The sequence below is a fragment of the Fukomys damarensis genome, unplaced genomic scaffold (genome assembly GCF_012274545.1).
Source record: "Fukomys damarensis isolate Sample0158 unplaced genomic scaffold, DMR_v1.0_HiC HiC_scaffold_26, whole genome shotgun sequence".
Classification (NCBI taxonomy): Eukaryota; Metazoa; Chordata; class Mammalia; order Rodentia; family Bathyergidae; genus Fukomys; species Fukomys damarensis.
In genome coordinates this window covers 10,819,559-10,830,746 of record NW_022900938.1, presented here as the reverse complement: position 1 = coordinate 10,830,746, position 11,188 = coordinate 10,819,559, and positions in this window count along the sequence as shown.

Below are 11,188 nucleotides of genomic sequence, written 5' to 3'. Positions count from 1 at the left end.
GAGCTATTACAAGGAGACCAAATTCTGTTTGGAATTAGTTCATACTAGAGCTCTGGTTTATGATAAGGAATGATATTATTTCTTTAATTGCTTATTGAACATACAACCCTGGGCCAGGGATTTAACTCAGTGGTTGCACCGCCTGCCTCTCAAGCACAAGGTCCTGAGTTCAGTCCCCGGTACCAAAAACCACTCCCCCAAAACAGAAACAAAAAACCTGTGCAATCCTGAGTTTAAAATACATAAAATGAAATAATTTCCATGGCATTCACATATATCCCTAAATGCATATGCATGTTCTTAGTTATTGTTACTGTGAAGATCTTAAGACATGTACTTGTGTGGCTTAAATTTTATAATTGAAAATTATAAATCTATGCTTATTGTTAAAGTTCAAATATAAATATAAAATAATATTTTATAAATATAAAACAATTTACTTTGTGCTTGCTCTTTTCATAGGCTTAGATTTAATTTTTGTTGTCATTTATCTTCATCCACTTGATAGCTTCTAAATTTTACTGAATTTCTTATCTGCTATCAGTGCTCTTGTCTTAGGTCAATGGCATAAAAAGTGCTTTCACTGTCCTTTCAGTGGGTCTTTTGGGGCCGAGGGGACAATAGATGTGTTAATTTTCCTTTCACATTTTTAACTTTAAAATATGCGTCTCAAGATATATAACGTAATGATGCGTGTGTGCCATGCTCGGTGTCTCAGTCAAATGAACACATCCGTCATTGCGTGCTGTGCATTATACCCCCAGAACAGCTTCCTCTTCTAAGTGAAAGTTTGCATTTTTTGATCAACATCTTTTCATTGCCACTTCTCTCCCTCCCTCAATCTCTTGGCTACCACTGTTCTATTCTCTGCTCTCAACTTTTTTAGATTCCACACATACAAAAGCCCATCCGCAGTGTGTCTGTCTGTATCTGACTCGCTGTACTCAACGTAATATCCACCAGGTTCAAAGCTGGTGTGACCGCTGTGAGGATTTTCTCCTCTTCCTCCTTCTCCTCCTCTTCTTCCCTCCCTCTCCCTTTCCTCGTTTCCCTCCCCTTTTCTGTCTTCCCCTCCCCTCTCCTTCTTCTGTACACTGCGTTGTTTTCCTATGTCTGCAGCGGGACATTTAGGTTGTCCCCATACCGCGAGTGTTGCAACTGATGCTTCAAGGAACATGGTGTGTGTGGGGGGCTACAAATAACTATTCAGGATACTATTTGCATTTCCTTTGGATATACGCCCATTTCGGAATTGCTGGAACATACGGTAGTTCTTTCCCTGAAATTCTGAACAGCTTCCGTACCATTTCCCGTAACGGTTGTACAAATCTGCATTCCCACTGACGTGGTACAGGGGTCCCCTTTTCCACATTGCCTTTCCAGCACTTCTTATGTTTGGTCTGTTTGAAAATAGCCATCTTTCCCGAAGGTGGTGAGGTGATACCTCCCTGTAGTTTCGATTTGTATTTCACCATGATTAGCAGCTTTGATCATTTGTGTGATTTTTTGGGAGAAATGCCCATTAAGGTCTTTGCTCATTTATAACAGAGTTCTTTTTTCTGAGCTGTGTAGTTTATTTTTATATTTTAGATGCTAACTTCTTGCCAGATGTGATGGCAAATCTTGATTCTTAACTTGATTGGATGGTGAAGTGCCTAGGATATTAGTAAGGCACTGGATGTGTCCCTGATGGGTTTCCAGAGATGGGGGGCATATGGGACAGCAACTGATGGGGAAATCCTGCCCTGCATGGGCAGCACCATCCAACAGGGTCTGGAACCGGATGAAACAAAGCAGGAGGAAGCCTGTGAGCACGTGCTGTCTACTTCCCGGCCCTGGAAGGTGAACAGCTTTGCCTTATCACACACTCACCACTCTGCCATGATGTGTAGCATTGCCTTGGGCCTACAGGGAAGGACACAAACAGCCATGGACAGAAACCTCTGAAACCATAAGCCAAAAACACATTGTTCTTCCTTTGTATAGTACATCTCAGGTGCTGTGTCACAGAGATGGGTGATGACTAACACACCAGGTAGGTACTTTGAAATGTTTTCTCCTATTCTGTAGGTTGTCTTTTCACGTTGTTGATTTTTTCCTTTGTGGTACAGAAACTTTTGAGTTTGGTGTGATTCTACTTGTTTCTTTTTGCTTTTGTTGCCAATGGTTTTGTGTCCTGTCCAAAAAATGATTGTTAAGACCAACGTAAAGGAAATTTTCCCCTTTGTTCTCTTCTAGGAGATTCACAGTGTCACATCTTAAATTTGAGTCTTTAATTCATTTTTAATTTTGTTGCTTGCTTTTTTAAAATTTAGTTTTATTTATTTATTTAGAGTTGAGTTTTGTATATAGAATAAAGGGCAGGCCCAGTTTCATTCTTTTGGATACGAATGTCTAGTTTTTCCAATACCTATTATTGAAGAGGTTCTCATTTTGCTCATCTTGGGCCCTGGCCAAAGATTACTTATACATATAATGGCTTGATTTTGAGGTTTTCTGTTCTGTTTCTTTGGTCAGTGTGTCTGCTTTCATGCCTGTACCATATTGTTTTCATCACTCCTGTTTTCTAATGCAGTTTGAAATCAGGAACTATGATTCTACCATGTTTATTTTTTTCTCAGGATTGACTCTTCAGGATCTTTGTGGTTTCATATGAATTTTAGGATTGGTTTTTCTATTTTTGTGACATGTCACTAGAAGTTTGGTAGGGATTACATTTGTTAAGTTTGGCATTCAACTGCTCCCATAGATTTTAAATTGGCTTCAGCGTTTCCCAGTGCATTACGAACTCTAACCTCAGGGGATGTATAATCAGCCCGTTATCTACTCTTGTAACACATAGGGCGGCTCAGCAAATCACAAGGGGCTAACTATTCAGACCATGTTCAGACAGGACAGATGGGAACTGTAAATAACCAGGCTGTCTGCACTTCACTTCTGCTGATATCTATCACTTCTGTTCTCCAGCTATAAATATAACCTGGCCATGTGCTGGCGCAGGGCATTCGGAAACCTTTTTGGTCTGACCTGCTCCTGGATTCTAGAATGGTAGATAAAACCGAGTAAGACCTGCAACACAAGAGTGGCTGTCATTTTGTCTTTTAACACACTGAAACTGAAAACTACTTTTGGGAATTGCTCCAATTCATGAATATAAGTTATATCTCCACTTACGGATGCCTTTCGTTTTTTAAATCAGTCATAATTTTCAGTGTAGAGCTCTTTCTCCTCCTTAGCTAGATGTACGATTTGTTTTAAAGAAGAGGATAACTATGCAATATGAAGAAAATGTGGTTCTGTAGGCACGTACCTTAACCCTTGCATATTCCCATGGTTTTCTGCGATCCCTCATGTTTATTTGGCCCAAACCGTGAATTTCATTTCACACTGCATTCATTGTCTTTCCTACTCTGCTGACATTTAAAATTCAAAATCATTATTCTGGTTCTAGAAAGTCCTTTTTGTCCAGTGAGATTCTTTTCTTAAGGCTGCTAATCCCCTCTAAAGTCTCTTACGCTTGCCTTCCTTCTGCGCTTCCCCCGCCTTTCATTTCTTCCTTCTTTTAATAGAAGCCACCTGTTAAAGGATGAGGCCACCGCTCAGCATCCTGAACAGAAAGTTAATTTTCCTGCTTGCTAATTATGGGAGAGCTGTCCTTGTACTACCCAGCATCCCTGAACAAAGCACAGAGGCTGCGTCCTGGTGTGACGCTGTAACTTACCATTTCGATCAATGGTTACTTGTTTCTGTGGCCAAAGAGCAGCCAGTCTTAGGAGAATAGAAACCTTTTATTCCAACACTTGGTTTGATTTTTCAGGCTTTCACTTTTTCTTTTCCAGGACCATAATAAGCCTTTATTATGGGGAGGGTCTGCTGGGCTGTCTCTGAACAAAAGAGAGAAAGCAGTATGGCTGAGACAGGGAGCGCTTCTTATAGGACTGGGGTGGGATTGAGTGAGGTAGTGGCTGGGGCCTGGGGAGCTGTGACATCACTAGTCGGGGTCTTAAGGTGAGGGAAATCTAACATTTCAGGAGTTCTTTTGTTTGTTTGTTTGTTGTATGATTATTGGATGAAGGTCTCTTCTTCTGGTGCTGCTTCAGGCTGACAAAGAGGTGAAGGTTGGGGCTAAACCTGGATCTGGTGGGGGCAGCGATAGGTGGGGGCTTCTTCCCTCTGTCCCAGTGGCTGATACCCCACCATGATGGTGCATTGTGACTGTCTGCTTGTTAAATGCCCTCATGAGTTCCTGCAAAAATTTTTTTGAAAATATAGAAACAGACAGGGACCTATCATGATTAAAAGACATATACAAGCCAGTGAGCCCAACAAAGGAAGTAGCCAAGGCATCATTTGGGGAAGCCAGGAATAGCTTTGTTCTATTCTCTAAGAATTGTATTGTCTCTTTCACTCTTCAATATGGTGCTACAGTTCTTTAACCTTTGCTTTAACCATCCCTGACTGGTTAACAAAATAACAGCATTTTTCACCTACCATATGGCACGTTCCCCCTTGGGCTGCTGTCAGTATGTCAAAGGCCCTTCTATTTTGTAACATGACTGCTGCTAGAGAATGTATTTGATCTTGTACTGTATCTAAGGACTGGCTTATTTTATCCATGTCTTCTGAAATCTTCATGGACAGGGCCTGATGGAAATGTGTGGATGTAGAAATGCCCACTGTCGCTGTTGCCATCCCAGTGAGGACTCGCACTCCCATGAAGAAGGGAACTAGAAGGGGAGCTGCCCTTTTTCTGATTGTGTTCTGTGGGAAAACTTGTTTAGACATCTCAGCTTTTGTATAAATGGTCATGGGAGAGTTAAAGGAGGATAAGAAGGATATGTACCAGAAGACATCAGACTGATTAAGGCATCAGAATGCCTCGATTTCATAGGAAGCACAGGCCATTGGACAGACAGATCAGGATGCTCTTCTGAGATAGAGAGAGAGCAAGCGAGGCAAGTGATGTTGTCATTTTGCCCCATGCATGTCAGGTTAGTGGTTTGTGTACGGAATGGGAGACCCATAGTGAAGGGTCCCAGAAGTGTGGAGAAATTGCCAGAATTTGAGACAGACAGGATAAAATCTAGGGGGATGGGAATTGCAGTGAACGAGCAGGGGTAAACAGATCTACACATCCAGCAGTCTGAGATATTGACAGGGAGGTAGTGGAGGATGGCATTAAATAGGTGTTGTAGCCTCTTTTGAGATTGGGTTATCTGGTTTATCACTTGGAAAGCTGTCCCTTTATAGGGAGGTGGAGTGGTGGGCCTCAGAATCTCTCTCTTCTAGTGCCTGTTTTTTGACTGATTCTTTTGGTTATTCTTTTCTGCTGGGTGCTTAAGACCAAGTTGAAGTGAGACCTGTGATAATCAACATGAATATCCTGCTATCTGTCAAGATCAGTAAAGTTTCTTTAGGCATTATTTTGGAACCATGCATAGAGCCTCTCAGCTCCTGTCAGTGTCAGGCATTAGGATGGGTCATGGGCCTTGCCTGACCAAGTTGCTTTCAGTGAAAGGGTAGATTTTTTCTCTTGGTGACCCTCTTTTGGCACATGTTCCATTTGTCCTCTGGTGTTCAGCAATCTCCCTCCTCAGGAGGTGGGGTGATTTACCAAGATGTTAGGCATTGTAGAAAAGGTTCCTTCATACCTTGGGTCTTTGATGACCTTGGAGGGCCAGGGCCAAAATATTGGTGGTCTTCTTAGCTCAGTTACCTTTTAGTGTTGGTCTCTGCCCTTTGGTGGTTGAACACCCAGAAGAGAAGACCAGTGACATCAGCAGTACAACAGGAGCAGTGAGCTTCACTATCATAACTTTATCTGGATAGCAAGCACCCTGGAATCTAAAATATAGTGTGAGAACTGTTGTTTTTATCAATCATGGTTGTTCTAGTAGTTGATTTCCTGTAGAATATTAACAAAAAAAAATTTGAATCAGGAGCCACACATAATAATAATGAAAATATTTTATCATGACAATTGTGATGATATTATCTTTGCAACAAACTTAGATATGTATCTTAGTATAAAATAGCCATTGTTAAATGTATTTATTTCCCTCTACAAACACATAAAAAGCAAAAAAATGGAATCTCTTACTTACGTTATTACTTTTTGATAGATTGCCATCTAAGGAAAGTGTATGGGCCTACAGATGGACCTGTAATCATGAGTAGGTGGAGCAGGAGAGAAGAGCGAATACCTGGATTGAAAGGTTATTGTCATAAACAATATGTTGGAAGACCCGTATAGCCAGAAAATATGAGTATATTTATACACTGGAAAAGTAGTACAAATAATTATTATAATTATATGAAACCTTATATGATTCTTATTCTAAATAGAGGAATTTTCTTCTTGGGTTATGAACAAATAAGTCAAATAATTTCATTGCTAGTCAAATTAATTTATTAATTTAGAGCTACTTAATAAATGGTAATAAAACAAGGGAAAAGAAAAAATATGAGAAAACAAAAAAATGGAGATAAAATGTTTGTAAATGGGGAGTGGGGGGGGGAGGTGAAGGGAGGGCAGGGACCAGGGAAAAAATGAGAACCAAGACCTGTCATGTGAAGGTACAGGATCCCAGTAATGAATGTAACTGTATTGTATTCCTAGATTGTACCAATAAACTCAATAAAAAGAAAAAAAGTAAATGGTAATAAATGTGACTGACTTTTCAAAAATTATCCTTTATCAATACATAATTATTGACACACACATATGGGAAGATAGTGTAAAAAAAGAAAGATTTAATATACCTCTTAAAACTCATTTTATAACTACAATATATGTTTCTGTGTGTTAGAATTGTGGGTTAATTTATACCAAACTCATTAATGAGTGCATGGATTTAGAATATCTACTTTTTACTCTGATTGAGGATATTATTGACAATTTTATCTTTTATGATATTGAATGCATTAAAATACCTTGGATGTAGCGCAGTGTGGCTCCTATTTACACTGTTACTATCACAACACTATTTGTCCTTTCTTAATTACCAGCATCTGATGTTGCTTAAATATCTTGGCACCAAGTCAGATAGTAAAGAATTTTATCATTATTGTGTTCTTTCTGAGCCCTGGAGACTAAAAAAACTGATTTGTGATTTTTTTTCATTTAATAAAAGGTTAGCACATTGGCTATGTATTGCTGCCTGTTTTGTAAATAAAGCTTTACTGGAACACAGCCATTGCCCATTGATTGACATATAATTTATCTCTGCTATCACACTACAGGGATGGATTCAATTACAGTCATCCCTCAACAGGCATGGCATTTGTTCTAGGATAATCTCCTCGGTACCAGACTCCACAGACACTGCAGTGCCTTAGATAAAGTGGCATAGTCTTTGCATATAACTATGGCATATTCTCATGTCTTCTGGGTCATCTCAAATTACTTAAAATACAAAACACAACATATACACACCATGTAAATAGTTGTTATACTAAACTGGGGGAGAATGACAAAAATTATGTTTGTACATGCTTAATATAGACAAATTTATTTTAACAAGTGTTTATGTTCATGGCTTGTTGAATTTGTAGATGGAACTCTTCCACAGAATCCATGGATACAGGAGCCACTGTGTATGCAACAGAAATCCCCTGATCCTCAAACCCTGGTCTGGCTTTCTATGATACTGACCCTTGCATTACATTTTGATGTCAGCTTTGTAAAAGACCTACTGACTTGATTTAGCTGTTGATATTGAATTAGGCATTTATGATTTTGACCCCCAATTTATTTGAGTTGCTATCCACATACCAGTATGATGTGGTTAATATTTTGACATTCAACTGTTATTACCTATATCAAAGTACTTGCTAAAATAAATGAAAGTCCTATCTTCTGCCCTACCAGCATTCTAAGAAGTTACCATGATTTAATTTCATAGTTCTCCATCTGCTGACAACCAGAGGCCATAGAAATTTGAACAATACACTGCTACAGCTTCTCCTATAAAATCACTGGTAATGATTTATATTTAGTTATAGAGACAGTGTTGAAGAACATACTCCATGGGCTCAGAGAGACTGGATGTGAGTCCTAACTCTGTTTTGTATTTGATGGGGGTCCCTGGGGTCATTTGCATAATCTCTCTAAACAGTTGTTTAATTAGCTGTGAATTAGGTGAACCTGGGCCTGATCTACTCTGATACAATGCAGGCTTACAGTGTAAAGCAGATCATATGTAATTTTAAATAGAAGAATGATACAGTATAAAAAATCCCAATGGTTCAAATACATTTTTCCCCAGTACATTATTATTTAGCCATCGAGTAATAGTGGCTGAATACAAGGCATGCTAATGTAATGAATGTAACAATTCTACTTTGCTCGGATGTGGTTTATCCCTCACTCTCATGTGTTGGTAGCTTAGTTCCTAAGCTGGCAGTATTGGGAAATGGTCTGCACCTTTAAAAGGTGGGGCCTAATTAGAGCTTCTCTGGTCCCACGGAGATGTGCTGGGGAAAGTTTTAAAAATATTTTCTGTGAAACCTTGGTTAGTTCCTGCGAGGGGCTGTTACAAAAGGTGGACCCTGGTCCCACCCAGCCACCGTGGCTACCTTTTTGGAATTGTGATTCCCCCTCCTCTTCTCCGCTCCTGCCAAGTCGAAATGGAGCCTTTACTAGAACCACTACTTTCACCTTCCAAAACTATGAGCTGAATAGATCCTTCCTTTATAAAGTTAATCTGCCTTAGCTATTTCATTACAATAATAAAACACAGGTTAGTGTACACATGCACTCCATGCTTTTCCTCCTGATGACAAGCTTTATCTTGGAAATGTTTCGTGTGCAATTCTTTAGCCCTAGTGTGCCTTGCCTTCCTGCTCATAACTCAGCAGCCTCAGCTGTCCCTTAGACCTTCTCCCATCAAAGTGTTTTGGTTTTTTTTTCCGTTTATAAAGCCCTATATTTGCCTTTAGGGATCTGGTATACCTTTTTATGCTAACGCTTTTAGTGTTAGCTTTTTCTCCTTTAGCACACTACTTAGATTTAGTGGCATAAATTTTGGCTGGCCAGCCCTTAATCTATTGGTCATGTAAACTGTACTATTATGGTGTATAACTTTGTAGAAGATATGATTTCTCAAAAAGACATTGTTTTATAGCACAAATTATTACTCTATTAACTTGTGGAAATATTGAAAGTGTCCACTGAAATTAAACAGATTATTATAGTGTTTAAAATACTTAAAGTGTCTAACATATTTTGGGAACAAGGGAAAGGGGAATTATCTTGGAATAATTTTTAATAAAAGTATTGAAACAATCTAAATGCCCATTAATTTGAGAATGGATAAATGTTATATTTGTATAAATGATAGTTAATATAATAAATCACATATGCACATGTCAGAATAAATTAATTTCAAAAGTATAATACTAAAAAGAGTCACATCACAAAGATCTAAATAGTATATCAGAGTTATGTGAAGTTAAGCAAATAAAAATACATGTTTTTATGAAACATATATGATTAAAATATAAACGTGTGAACAGAAAGGATACTTGGCAAGCTCAGGTAGTGGTTACCTCTGTGAGAGCAAGGAGAGTGGAATGGAGCAAGTTTCATTGGTTTCTGGAATGTTTCACCCCTTCTGGAAATTTATTTGGGTTTGCAATTATAGGTAAGAGAGAAAAAACTCAATCAACTCCTTCTCTTCACTTACCACTGCCATAAAGCCTAGTCGGAATGCAAAAAAGCAGTAATTTATGTACTCTGAAAAGTAAACAATAACCAACAGATTAGGAAAGCACATTGGAACTTGGCAGAGTTTCGTTTTTTTTTTTTAATTTTTATTTTCCTTTGCTTCTCATGCCATTTGGTTTGCATGTAATTATTGCAATGTCCATCTTTGACAGGTAGCAAAACCTGGCTTTGTGACCGAAAGACAATAAATGGGAGCCCCAAGGAACTAGAAGGCATTGAGGAAATAATGAAGAGGAAGGGTTTTAGGAAAGTGACCTCATAAATCATACACAAACTCCTGAGCTCACAGAGGTTGTGCCTGCAGAGAGGTGATCCTGAGCACTTGGAGAACTGAACAGCTCACTGAACAGGTTTCCCGTTGCTCACTTATTTGCGCTCAGGTGGGTTGCGTCCTCTTAGCAGCAGGAAGGTTGTGAAATGTGAGCTGAGATTGGACCTGCAGGTGTCTGAATGTAGGTTGAAACTTGTGTTCTGGGCTTACATGGGCTATTTTTCTGTAAAATATCTACATTCATCATATTATTTAAATATGATCTAAAGTAAGTTTCATAGCAATGTTCCAAATATCCAGGATCTGATCCAAAATTACTTAATAAATTAAAAACCCAGTGTTTTCTCAACTTATATGCAGAAGGACATCCATGGGGTCCAGAAAAACCAGATGGTAGAGGTATTGGGATTGCATGAGAAGGATTTTAAAGCAGCATTTTATAGACTTAGACATTTTAGATATTTTAGAGCTCTTTTTAAAAATGCTTCATTAAGCAAGCACAAGAACTCTTGAAACTTAAAACTCATACAAAAATAGGTCAGTCAAGGTTTAAAGGGGAACTAAATGGAAATTTTAGAAAAGAAAATACACAGTAACTAAAATAAAAAGTGTACTGCATAGTCTCAGTAACACAGTTGAGAAGAGAGTCTGTCAGCTTGAAGATAGAGCGATAGAAATTATCCATGGAATGCAGAGATAATATAAAAAATTAGATCTTCAGGAACTTGAGGAACAATAAGAAGTCAAGTATTTATTTCATTAGTGTCTCAAAAGGAGAAGAGACAGTGTGGGGTTAAAAATATTTGAAGAAATACTATCTAAAATTTTTCCTAATTTAGTCAAATTTTGTGAACTTTAAACAGGATAAACCTCAAGAAAATATTTTCAAAAACACTTCTGAAAACTGAAGACAAAGAAAAGAATACTGAAAGTATGCATGAAAAATTGACATATCACATATAAAGGAACAGTGATTTGAATCAAATTAAATTTCCAGCCAGAAATGTTGAAGGCCTGAAAGAAGAGGCATGATACAATTCAAGTACTAAAAATTCAATGAAAATAAACTTCGCAAATGAAATGAAGACATCATCAGAGGAAGAAAATTAAGAGAACTTGTCCACACCAAACTGGCTTTAAGATAATCTATTTTCCATTGTCCTAAACAGTAAATACTCCTTGGCAATAGC